The following is an 11,612-nucleotide window of genomic DNA, read 5'->3' on the forward strand; positions in this document are numbered from 1 at the left end:
ATTCTAGATTTACTATTTTTATTATTCTAGATTTGCTATTTTTATTATTTCCCTTACTATTTAAACCAAACTATTGTAGCCTTGAGGGGCAGTTTTTGATTCAGTAAAAATATTCGAGTTTTATCTCAATTTTCGGTGGACTCCGAAACCCTATTTTGACAAGTTTGTGTTTGCGGCTTGTCTTTATCCATTAGGTTTAGCGTTTTGCTAACCTAGCGCTTCCATACTGCGTCACTAATATTCGTTTGCACATTTTTGTTTATCCCTGCTTGCTTTTATTTCCAAGCCCCCAGCTTCATGCTGTATCGTTATGCCCCCCAAATCGCCATGTTTAAAGATGGCTTTGGGCATGGCGATTTGTATTTATCGTGGGGACCTTCAGCGAGACGTTTCACTTCAATTCCTTTTTCGAGGTTTTATGAGGTGTCGTGAAGTGGTGTCTTTTCAATTCGTCTTAATGACGTCATTTATTTGCGAAGATTATAAGATGCCTCGTCTATAAATAAAACTCATCTTCTAGGTATGTGTTATCTAATTTTCTATCTTTTCTCAGAGTAGCGATTTTTCGCAACCGCAACTGCTACATCGTCGTGCGTCCGAAACTTCCTCCAATCAGTATTACTATTTAAGAAGGTAATTCGTTGCTTTTCTTTTTCTTATTTTTAACTTTAGCCATGGTGATTCTTTGAAATTTGAGTGATGATGGGGAAATTAGTTATCTTCCTTGTCCTTTTTTTTGTTGTTGAGTATCCCAATCTTGGTGGCAGCGTGAGTGTCGATGCCCTTTTAGGTTTTGCTCTGGAGTCTAGCTCCTCTAGCGGATCTGATACATCCGACAATGATTCTGGTAGGGATTGTGTTGTAATTTCTTCTTTCAATTTTCATGTAGATCCTAAGGTACGGGCCCGAAAAAGTCGAGAGTTGATGGAGGCACACACTTTCAAGTCTGTGTTCGTGACTCCTGGGAGTTTTTCCGCTTTCCGAGACGGGCGGCGGCTTGGCTCTGGAATGGACGAGGCGGATATTATTATCGAGGCGGTAGGCGATAATGAGCCCGTCACCTTATTCCGACCCTTGGGTAGCACGCTGGCCACATTCTATATGTATAGTAGTTTATTTACTCACTTCAGTGTTGTTTTACCCTTTACCTCCTTCTAGTGCTAACTTCTCCGTTTTGCTAATGTGGCTCCTAGCCAGTTGCACCCCAATAGTTGGTCTTTCATCCGGGCCTTTGAGATAGTGTGCTCCGCCTTGGAGGTGGAGCCTTCTTTGAATGTGTTCTTTTACATTAGTGCTCAGACTAACAGAGCACGATTCGTGCCTTTTGCAAGTAATTTCAAAGGTTGGAAAGATGCCTACTTTCGCGCCCGTCATGGGGAGAATGGTCGCCAGCTTATGTATGATGCTGACGACAACCCTTTATTCCCTTTCTATTGGACTTCCGATCCTCGCCTCGTGAAGGCGATTGACTTAGATGCTTTGAGTCCCTCTGAGTGGTATTTTGTACAATTTCTGGAGTCTTTTAACTTGATTCCCTTTCGAGATATCCAGAAGGTAGAGGATGATGACGTGACCCTTAAAAGTGTCTTGAGTAAGTGTCGTATCTTATTCACTTTTTAAATCTTTCAGTGTTATTGTGTTGATGTCGCCTTTGTTCGTTTTCAGGAAAGATGAGCCAGGTTACTAATTCTCATTGGAAGGCTCACTTAGCTACTGCTAGGAGGTTAAGGAGTGGAAATAACCAGCCGAATCCTTTCGTTGATCTGCCGGTCGCTGGTGCTCTTGTGGCGAGTAATTCTATTATTGGGGATCCCTCCTCCGTGAAGAGGGGGCGAGACGATTCAGAGCCAAACGTTGAAGGCTCCTCGCAGGTTGAGGTTGTTGTTAATGCTGGCGCAAAGTCCCCCAAAGCCAAGAGGACGAAGAAGGAGAAAACTATTCCTCAGATTGGCGGTCGGACGGGTAAACATCCTCCGTCCAGAATTGACCGACGATTTTCAATTCCTGCCAATGCGGCCCATATTCCTGCCAATGCGGCCCATATTCCTCTTAGCCCTTCTGTGGACGCCGCAGAGTTCATTGACCAACATTACTGCTTCCATTGGGAAGACGAGAAGCTTCGAAACATGGGTCTAGAAGAGGCGTAAGACCTTATGCTCTCCCATGAATTGCGGGGCGTCCTAATGGGATGGATTGTTTCACACAAAGCATCTGAGGCGGTTAAGGAACTTAGGTCCTGCTGTGAGGAGTTGAATGATGCTTCTAAGAAGCTGAAGGAAGCCGAAGATTCGGCACGTATTTTTGAAGAGGACCTCCACAAGGTTCAGACTTAAATGGCGAGATTGCTAACCTTAAGGAGAAGCTAAAGGCGGAAAGTGATTGTGCTGCTGAAGATTAGGGAGGAGGTTGATCCTCCCTCCTTTTTAGCTCACGTGGTTATGACCGAGTATTTTGGGGGGAGATATTTATTTCACGGGCTGGTTCACCCCATTTGGGCCGTTCTCCCAAGTGGTAGGCGAGCCCACTTAATATCTAGGGAGCCGCCCAGTACAGATAGTATATTATTAACCTCTGCTTGCTACTGGCCAGAGCACACCACGCATTCATAGCTGTCTCCCTTGTAACACAAAATTCAAATGAACTGAGAAGAGTAGTTACTGAGTATCAAAAAAGCTGAAATGTGAAGTCTTTCTTAAAAATATCTTGTACTGACAAAATTAAATCATTCTGTAGAACCAAGATATACTAACAAAGCGATGTATTCCTCAAATAACATGCTCAAACCAGCTAAATCAAGAATTAACCATCTTTCCTAAAATAGGTGTGCTACCCTAACTCTCTCTATTGTTATTATTCCAAACCATATCTAAGTTCAGTTTCCACACATGCAACACAGCATTCTCTTCAAACAAATAAATTGCATTTCTCCAGTACAGAAAAGTTTAACAAACGAAAACATACCTTCTTGCAGAAAATTACAACTTTTTTCCTGTGATCAACTTTCATTGTTAGAAATTTATGTTTAACAACATCTACAGAAATGCACATGTTGTAGCAACCTCATCCTTGGGTGGTACTTTAAGTGCAAGATCCGAGGGAAGAAATGTCTGTGTAAATGTCCTGCCCTTCTCATGAAGCATAGGACATTACTCCCTCTGATGCCTGCAATTAATCCAAACATAAAATCATCAGACCTAGTCTAAAGCATCAGCATCAGATAGATATATAAACATCCGCATCAGTCTACTATATAAAACGCGACGTGACTCTGATTAGGTCATCAATGCACAACATACAACAACAATATAATGAGATAAAAATACAATGTTCAGGATTTGGAAAGTGTTTGAATAGCAAGATTCTCATTGTTTAAAGAGTCTAACAATGTTTGTAATTTGTATTAGGCTGCACTTGTAATTGAAATAATTGCACTACACTAATTTTTAACTGAGAAAATCAACATAATGACGAGTACATTGTTAGTAGCCAAAAACAGAAACGAGCTATTTTTTTTTAAATCTTCAAGGAAAATGTCAGGTGAGGAAGCTGTTATTGCAGCTGAGCCAGTGGCTGTTTCTACTTCTGGAATTCTAGGTGAGCCAATGGATACCATGACTGCCTTGCAACTTGTGCTTAGGAAATCACTGGCATACACGGTGGTCTTGCGCGCGGCTTTCACAAAGGTGAAAGCTCAATGAGACTAGGGATTCATCCATTGAGCGTGTTTCTTTCCTTTTCATTTTCTAGTTATTCATGGGACTAGGGATTTAAAATGTTTAATACGGGTTTTCGGCTCCCTGTTTTTATAGTTACTCTCAACTAGTTACACAATTTATAGTTACTCTAAACTAGTTACACAATTTTGTTTTGCTATGCTATCACAATGTATTTTAATCATTATAATAATTTTCCATCTAATACATGAAATATCGACAATCATACTAATGAAGGTAAATCGAGGTTAAAATAATTACCACACAACAAATATTCACAGCCAACATGTGAAATGGAAATATCAAAATCTGTTATAAGTTTGTGATTTCGCAATAAGTTGACGAGGAAAGAAATTCACATCAATATGACCAACGACGGCAAATATTAAAACGAAAAAAACAAACTTGTACATAGTTCAACTTCTTACTTGAAAATCCACTCCATAAGAATACACTTCATAATAATATAAATTACAATGACAGTATAAAAAGAATATATAGTGCTTTGTGCTTCAAATAATGAGAATATCTTACCAGTTCAGCAAGAAGTGAAGACCTTGAGAGCTGAGTAGAGACAAAACATAAACAAAAGCAGATAGTAAGATTTAGAAAACAAATATCTATATGCTACCGGGAATATAAAACGAGTGAAAGTAAAATAGCATTGTTCTGCAATTAGTCTTATTTTCAAGATTAGAGCATATATGAGATTCGTCATCATCAAATTTTGCTCCGTTTCATGCTCTAGTTCTAAAACAAACACCTTGAATATGTAAAGAAAAATGAAAATTGCCAACCTGCCAGAGTTCAAATTCAGCGGCAATTATCAGCTGGTCAAATCTCAGATACAATTACAAGCTTTGAGGAGCAGAAAGATCAGGTCGGTCTGGTTGGTCCCGATATTTGATAAGGTTAGCCAAATGACGGTTTCTTGTGATCAGGTCGGTTTTGTGATTTCACAATTTGTGAGGCATACCAATTTAGGAAAGTACAGCAGATTCTAGTTCTCCAATATGCTTCTAATTTAGGAGAAAAACTCTTATTAATATATATATCAAAAATGACTGAAAAGTAGAAAGAGAAAATTATAACAAAATAAGTGACAAATCAAACATAACAAAAAAGTGCCAAACCAAGCTGTCCAGAACTCCTCGTCCTTGTGGAGGGCAAAGAGATGCCGAAATGTTCAAATCGAAGTTCAGATCATCAAATTAAGGCCATCAACAGTTGAAAATATATAACACAGCCAGCAAAACATGACGGTTCATGTGTGTACTCATTAATTTGTCCACAGGATGACGCCTGTAACACAAGAATATAGAACGAAGAGTAAAATAGTTATCCAAAGTTTGCTGAACTTTTCAGTTATATAAAAAGAGCATAGTTATACAAAAATAGCCCCACAAAGTTGTTCCGATTTCTTGCAATGTCAGATTATAGGCCACAAAAATAAGGCTGAAACTTTTCAGTTATATAACCACCAACCCTCATCGCACATCAATAGACTTTCCTAGAAGACTGGACACTAAAAGAACACAGCGAACAAATGAAAGAGTGTACAAACTTGATTGCTTAATACTACAAAAAAACATTATTATTGTCTTATTTCACTACACTGTAGTAAACAACTCCACATTTCAATTCACAATTATCTGTCAGACAATTGGAATAACTGCAGCATGCTGCCAAAAATATTTAACGCAAAACAGTGTTAAGAAAACACTGATATGTACATGATAAAATTTAAAGTATATTTGACACAACTGAGGAATTAAAAGAACAAGATTCCAAGGTCATTAAAATAAGAGGAGAAAATTCCAAGATTAAAACTAATAACAAACCTCAGAAGCAAGAAAACAAAAATAAGTTAATACTGATCACCAATTCAAAAGGCTAGACTCCATGCTATGAAGAAGGATATCATTTTTACAAACTATGTTGCAGAAAAACATGTAAAAAATTCAATTTACAATGTCTTCAAATCAAAGCCCATATATAAATAAAAATAGCAAAGCACGACTCATATCGAAGAAATTTGAAATTTCTATATGAAAACGTTATTGTTCATTGTATCCAGTTGTTCTAGACATCAAACCTTCTCAGCTAGCTGAAAAACAGATAAACACATCTCACAATAATCAAATGAAGACTTATATCAAAAAATTATACAAAACAAAATCTTGATAACCGATTTATAGTGAAGAGTCAAGATGTGATTGTGTGAAATTCTTGAAATTCTGGGAAATGCGTATCAATATGTAAATCCCTACCAAGCGAAAAAGTAAAAAAAGTACAGCAAACCCTGAAATCAAGCAAAAAACAATTATTGAACACTAAAAGATTTTAAAAGAGATAAGAAAATCAAAACTTAAAGCTTGGGGAGGGAAAAGTGTTGTCTAGAATCTTAAATGCTTCATACTACAGATACACAAAAACCACAACACTATCCTAAAAGAAATACATACCGGTAAGCCAAATATTATCTGTATGTAAACCTCTGCCTGCCACCAATTTCGCAGCAAACCACACATTTATAGGCTGAACGAAAAGTATGTGAACCTCTCCCCTGTAATACCCACACAAATAACTCAAAAGAACTGCAGAAGTAGATACTGAGTAAACTAGCTGAAATGTAAAGCGTCGTAGAAGAGATGACCAAAATTAAAGCCTATAGAAGAGATCATTCACTGGAACAAATTGTATCCACTTTGCAACATGTACCCACTTTCCAACATCATGTACCAAAATGACACAATTTTGGATTCCTCCAATACAGTAATGAAGCGGATATCTTTTTAGAAGTACAAATCTCAAATCACATATAACAATAAAAACAACAAAACAGTACAAGATTATGTAAAACTATATAAAACCCCGCCCCACAAAATTAAGTCGTCACCGACCCTCACCGCCCATCGATAAACATTAAAACTAAACAGAGGATAATTAAATTGAAGTTAATTTACAATCTAAGTAACCTGATTTGCTTGAAACTACCCGGAACTACCCAAGAAATTAATTTACAATCCAAGGAGTGTACCAAAATAAACCTTATTGCTTGAAACAACCCAAAACTACTGTTTCAAAACACGATACAGTACATTCACTATTCACAATTCAACCAAAGTCACTTATTATCATGAATCTAGTTTCGCAAAACATCACCACAATCTGATACCTAATTGAAACAGAATACCAGCGATAAAGACAAAATACGAAGAAATATTAAAAATATGTTCAAAATTTAATTCATAGTCTCACAATCACAACCCAAAAATAAAAATGATAAAGAACGATTGGTATTAATCAAATAGTCATCGATAACCGGTGTGTAAAAGAAGAGTCAGGAGTAGTGTGATTATGTGAATTTTTTTATATCTACAATCTTGGAAAAACATATCAATACATACCAACTTCTTTCTTTAGTTGCAGGTTCTACGAGGGATAGCCAAACCTCTTAAACTGTTTCAAAGAATTGGTACCCAAACCTATTAAGCTGTTTCAAAGACTTGTTACCCAAACCTACAACATCAAAAGGAGCGCAAACTGAATTCCAAGCAACTGTACAAACCTTCCAAGTATGAATATCAAATAAACTTACGAGTCCACACATCCAATTGACGTAAGAGAGACACAGGCCACATAAATATGAAGGGAATAAACCAGCATGCCTTGAATGATAGATTTTACCAGTTGAACTCTTCACATAAATTTGGCCGTCAGATTACATTGTAAAAAACATAAATGTAAGAAAACCTAAGGTGTAAAGGAGTGATTTGAAAACACAGGGACAATAAAACTCCAGAGAATAAATGATATGAAAATGATTCCCAATCAAGAAGAGTGTACCAAAACTGACCTGATTGCTTCATACTACCCAGTAAGTTACTGCTTCAAAACAGAAGATATGGCAGAACATAGAACAAAGATGCAGTTTTCATTCACAATTCAACACTGGGGTTATAACCATATATCAACTTTAGCAAAACATTACCATTATCTGATACTAAATTGGAAACACCCAAGTCCCTAAAACAGAAAAATCACATGAGAACTCCAGCATTCAGCCAACAAATTAAACGTAAAAGGGATCAAGATATCAAGAAATCAGAACCACATCCTCTACAGCAACACCAAAGTGTAAATAAAAAAACCAAGAAATATATGCTACAAGAATCAACAGAAAAATTGAATTAAAAAAAAAAGATTGATAAGAATTATTTTTTTTTACTAGAGAGCGCAAATAAAATCTCGAGGCTCCAAACTGTGAAGAAAGTTAAAATCTTGACAACCCAAGCTGCAGAAAAACACATTCACAGTTCAATTCGTTTATAAGGAATAATGAAGAACTCACAGATGAAATTTTATTTGTCTATCTAAAGAAATTTGCTATTATCTGTTGAATCAATGATCGATATCCGGACTCCGACTCGCTGCAAAACATATAAACGCATATCTCGATTATCCAATGACGAATTATATAAAATAATCGAAAAATTTACAAATAATTCTTGATAACCGATCCATAAAAGATGTAACACCAGTTTCAACCAAGGCAGAACGGGAAAGTAAGTGTGTACCTCTGCCTGCCACACATTTATAGGCTACTTCCCCTGCAACACCTACACAAAAAACTCAAAAGAGCTGACAAAAGTAGACGCTGTTTATGCAAAAAAAGATTGAAATGCAAGAGTCTCAACAGTGATGACCAAATTATAGCCCAACAACAGTAGTGACTATAGGACAGCCTCCAGAAGATGATGACTCATTGGAACAATTTGCAACAACATCGTGTACCAATCAATATGAAGAGACAATTTCAGCTTCCTTCTAATACAGAGAAGTCCCTGGGCCCTTAACTGAAGAGGATGTCTTTTAAGAAGTATCATCTTCATCATCGCGAATTTACAATTCAATTATAGAAAACCTCCCCCATCAAAGTTAAGTTGTTCCCAACGAACAAATTGTCAGAACAAACAGCACGTATGACATAACCAAATTGTCCAAACTTGCTCGTCTTGGGAAGGGCAAAGAGTTAAGTGAGAGTGGTACACAAGTTCCAAATACAGAATCAGGCAAACGCTGAAAGAAACACACAAACACTGAAAGAAACAAAAAAAAAGAGCAAGACAGTTTGCTCACGATTAAAGAACAACTATTTGGGAACGAAAACAATACAGAGACGCATACACAGTACAGATAGCCAAATTAAGCCTAGCAATAGTTGCAAATATATATATATATATATATATATATATATATATATATATATATATATATATATATATATATATATAATTGGTTGACAGAATACGCAGTACAAAGGGAATATGCACTCATCTTCTACTTCTCCACTTCAGATAGAAAATTTAACAAGATACAGTGTGATTGAGAATGGAGACCTATGCTGCACATCAAAGCAATGTAACACATACCCTGTGAACATCACAACAGATGAAACATGTGCTGAAAATTTAACAAGATACAGTGTGATTGAGAAAGGAGACCTATGTTGCACATCGAAGCAATGTAACACATACCCTGTGAACAGATGAAACATGTGCTGAAAATAACTCCACAAATAGTTGTAGAAAAGTCAACAGAAACATTGAAGATTTCATGAAACCAGGCCGCTAATCAGAATATAATAGTTACAAATACAGAACCCCACAAAGTTATCCCAATTCTCCAGATTTGTGTAATTTATACTGCCAGATTACATATGGAAAACTAAAATGTGAGAAATCAGTAATATGATGGGGTAGTTTTTTTTTTATGAAAAAAAGGTATTTGAGCTTACTAGATATGATGGGGTAGTGAGATATATAGTTGTAGAAAAACCAAGAAAAAGATTATAGAATTTAGCATAACATGCTCACACTTCAATTCAATTTTAACAAGAATCACGAATCGTTCATAATCAAGAAGACAGGAAACTAAAACAACATAAGAGAATATCTTGATGCTCCATGCTATGAAGAAAGTTAATATCTTGACAACCCATGCTGCAGAAAAACACATTCACAGTTCAATTCGTTTATCTTGCATCGAAGCCAATAAAAAAGGAATAATGAAGAAGAACTCACAGATGAAATTTGATTTTTCTATCTGAAGAAATTCGTTATTATCTGATGAATCAATGGTCGATATCCGAACTTCGACTCGCTGCAAAACATATAAACGCATATCTCGATTATCCAATGACGAATTATATTCAATAATCTAACAATTTACAAATAATTCTTGATAACCGATCCATAAAAGAAGATTCATGAAAATTGTGAGATCCATGATATATCTACAATTCGAAAAAAGTATATGAAAACGCAATCCATAGCGATCTCCATGACAGCAGCCTATTGAAGAAAACAAGAACAGAAAATCCTGAAATCGAGTCATCAGAAAGCAAACATATGTGAGCAACAGACTTCAAGAACAAGAACAGGAAGAAAAGAAAAGGTATGTTTTATTTATCCAAGGCTGAACGGAAAGTAAGAGGTATGACCAGTTTTATCCCAAGGCAAAAGTAAGATGTATCACCAGTTTATCCAAGGCAGAACGGGAAAGTGTGTACCTCTGCCTGCCACACATTTATAGGCTATTTCCCCTGCAACACCTGCACAAAAAACTCAAAGGAGCTGACAAAAGTAGACACTGATTATCCAAAAAAAGATTGAAATGCAAGAGTCTCAACAGTAATGACCAAATTATAGCCCAGCAACAGTAGTGACTATAGGACAACCTGCAGAAGATGATGACAAACCAACCCAATATGTGCTGGATGGTTCAGATGGGGGTCATCAAGTCATAAGACTTAATATATTTTTAAAATTCTACAAAAATATTTATATAAAGTAAACAACATTATATTCAATAAAATTTCAACATTTTGACTAAATTCTATAATTTAAAATTCAGCATTTGAATTAAATTAAACACTGATTCAACACATGAAAGTTTCAAACTACATTAACAAAACAAAAAAGAAATCACAATTTCCTTTCAAAGTTCACAGGCTAGTATTTTGAAATCATAAATTTCTTACTTAAAACAAACTATTCCGGGTTTGGCCAAGTCCATTCTAGGCTATAAGAAAACACTTCCAGTTTGGTTGATTCATTGGGATGATCAGGTCGAGTTGTAACAATGTACTTATACTCTAACTTACTAACTGAGATAGGTATTCTTAGTTAGTATGCAATTAGAACAGGAAATAATTGAAGTCTATCTCAGTTAGTATGCTATTAGAGTATAGGTAAAACACAGCCAGGAAATAATTGAAGAAGAAAAAAGAAATGGATAGAATTCAGTCACGGCAGAAATCACCAAATGAAAGCATAACAACACAAATGATTGTGACAGATACCAATTTAAGAAAGAACGGCAGATTCAAATTCTCCATTATGCTTCTAATTTAGGAGAAAAATTCTTGTTGTTTTTATATCTAAAATGACTGGAAAATAGAGAGAGAAAATAATAACAAAAGAAGTGGCAAATCACATAATAAAAAAGTGCCAAACCAAGTTGTCCAAAACTCCTTGTCCTTGGGAGTGCCAAACCAAGCTGACAGATAGACAAATACACACATTAATAGACTAACTTCCCTGTAACACCCACACAGAAATGACCGGTTTAACAGAAAGTATGATGAACCTCTTCCGGCTACAAATTCCATAGCAAACCACACATTTGCAAGTTAACTTTTCCCTGTAACATCCACACAGAAAACTACATGCTGAGTAATAAAACAAAGACTAAAATGTAAAGAGTCTTAGAAGAGACTACCAAATTAAAGCCTACAGAAGATTATGATTCTTTGAAAAAACATTCCATCCTTGTAAGACAGACGAGTCCTTAGGCCACTGTAATGAAGAGGATATTTTTATAGCAGTATCAGCG

The 11,612-nt window shown here is 36.0% G+C and overlaps 1 long non-coding RNA gene across 3 annotated transcripts; it reads right to left on the bottom strand.

Moving 5' to 3' along the window:
* Window positions 1-1,623: 1,623 nt before the first annotated feature.
* Window positions 1,624-8,957, bottom strand: LOC123888183. Of its 3 annotated transcripts, none has more exons than XR_006802003.1 (8): window positions 8,294-8,957; window positions 7,573-8,146; window positions 7,315-7,413; window positions 7,124-7,235; window positions 6,179-6,279; window positions 4,511-5,015; window positions 4,248-4,277; window positions 2,571-3,162 (listed from the first exon to the last, which is right to left on the bottom strand). It is a non-coding gene; the product is annotated as an uncharacterized LOC123888183 (long non-coding RNA). The 3 variants fall into 3 exon arrangements; XR_006802002.1 differs by having other exon boundaries at window positions 4,511-4,732; window positions 4,847-5,015; window positions 7,315-8,146; XR_006802004.1 differs by having other exon boundaries at window positions 1,624-3,162; window positions 7,315-8,146.
* Window positions 8,958-11,612: the final 2,655 nt, after the last annotated feature.

Source organism: Trifolium pratense, linkage group LG6 (assembly GCF_020283565.1).
Source record: "Trifolium pratense cultivar HEN17-A07 linkage group LG6, ARS_RC_1.1, whole genome shotgun sequence".
NCBI lineage: Eukaryota > Viridiplantae > Streptophyta > Magnoliopsida > Fabales > Fabaceae > Trifolium > Trifolium pratense.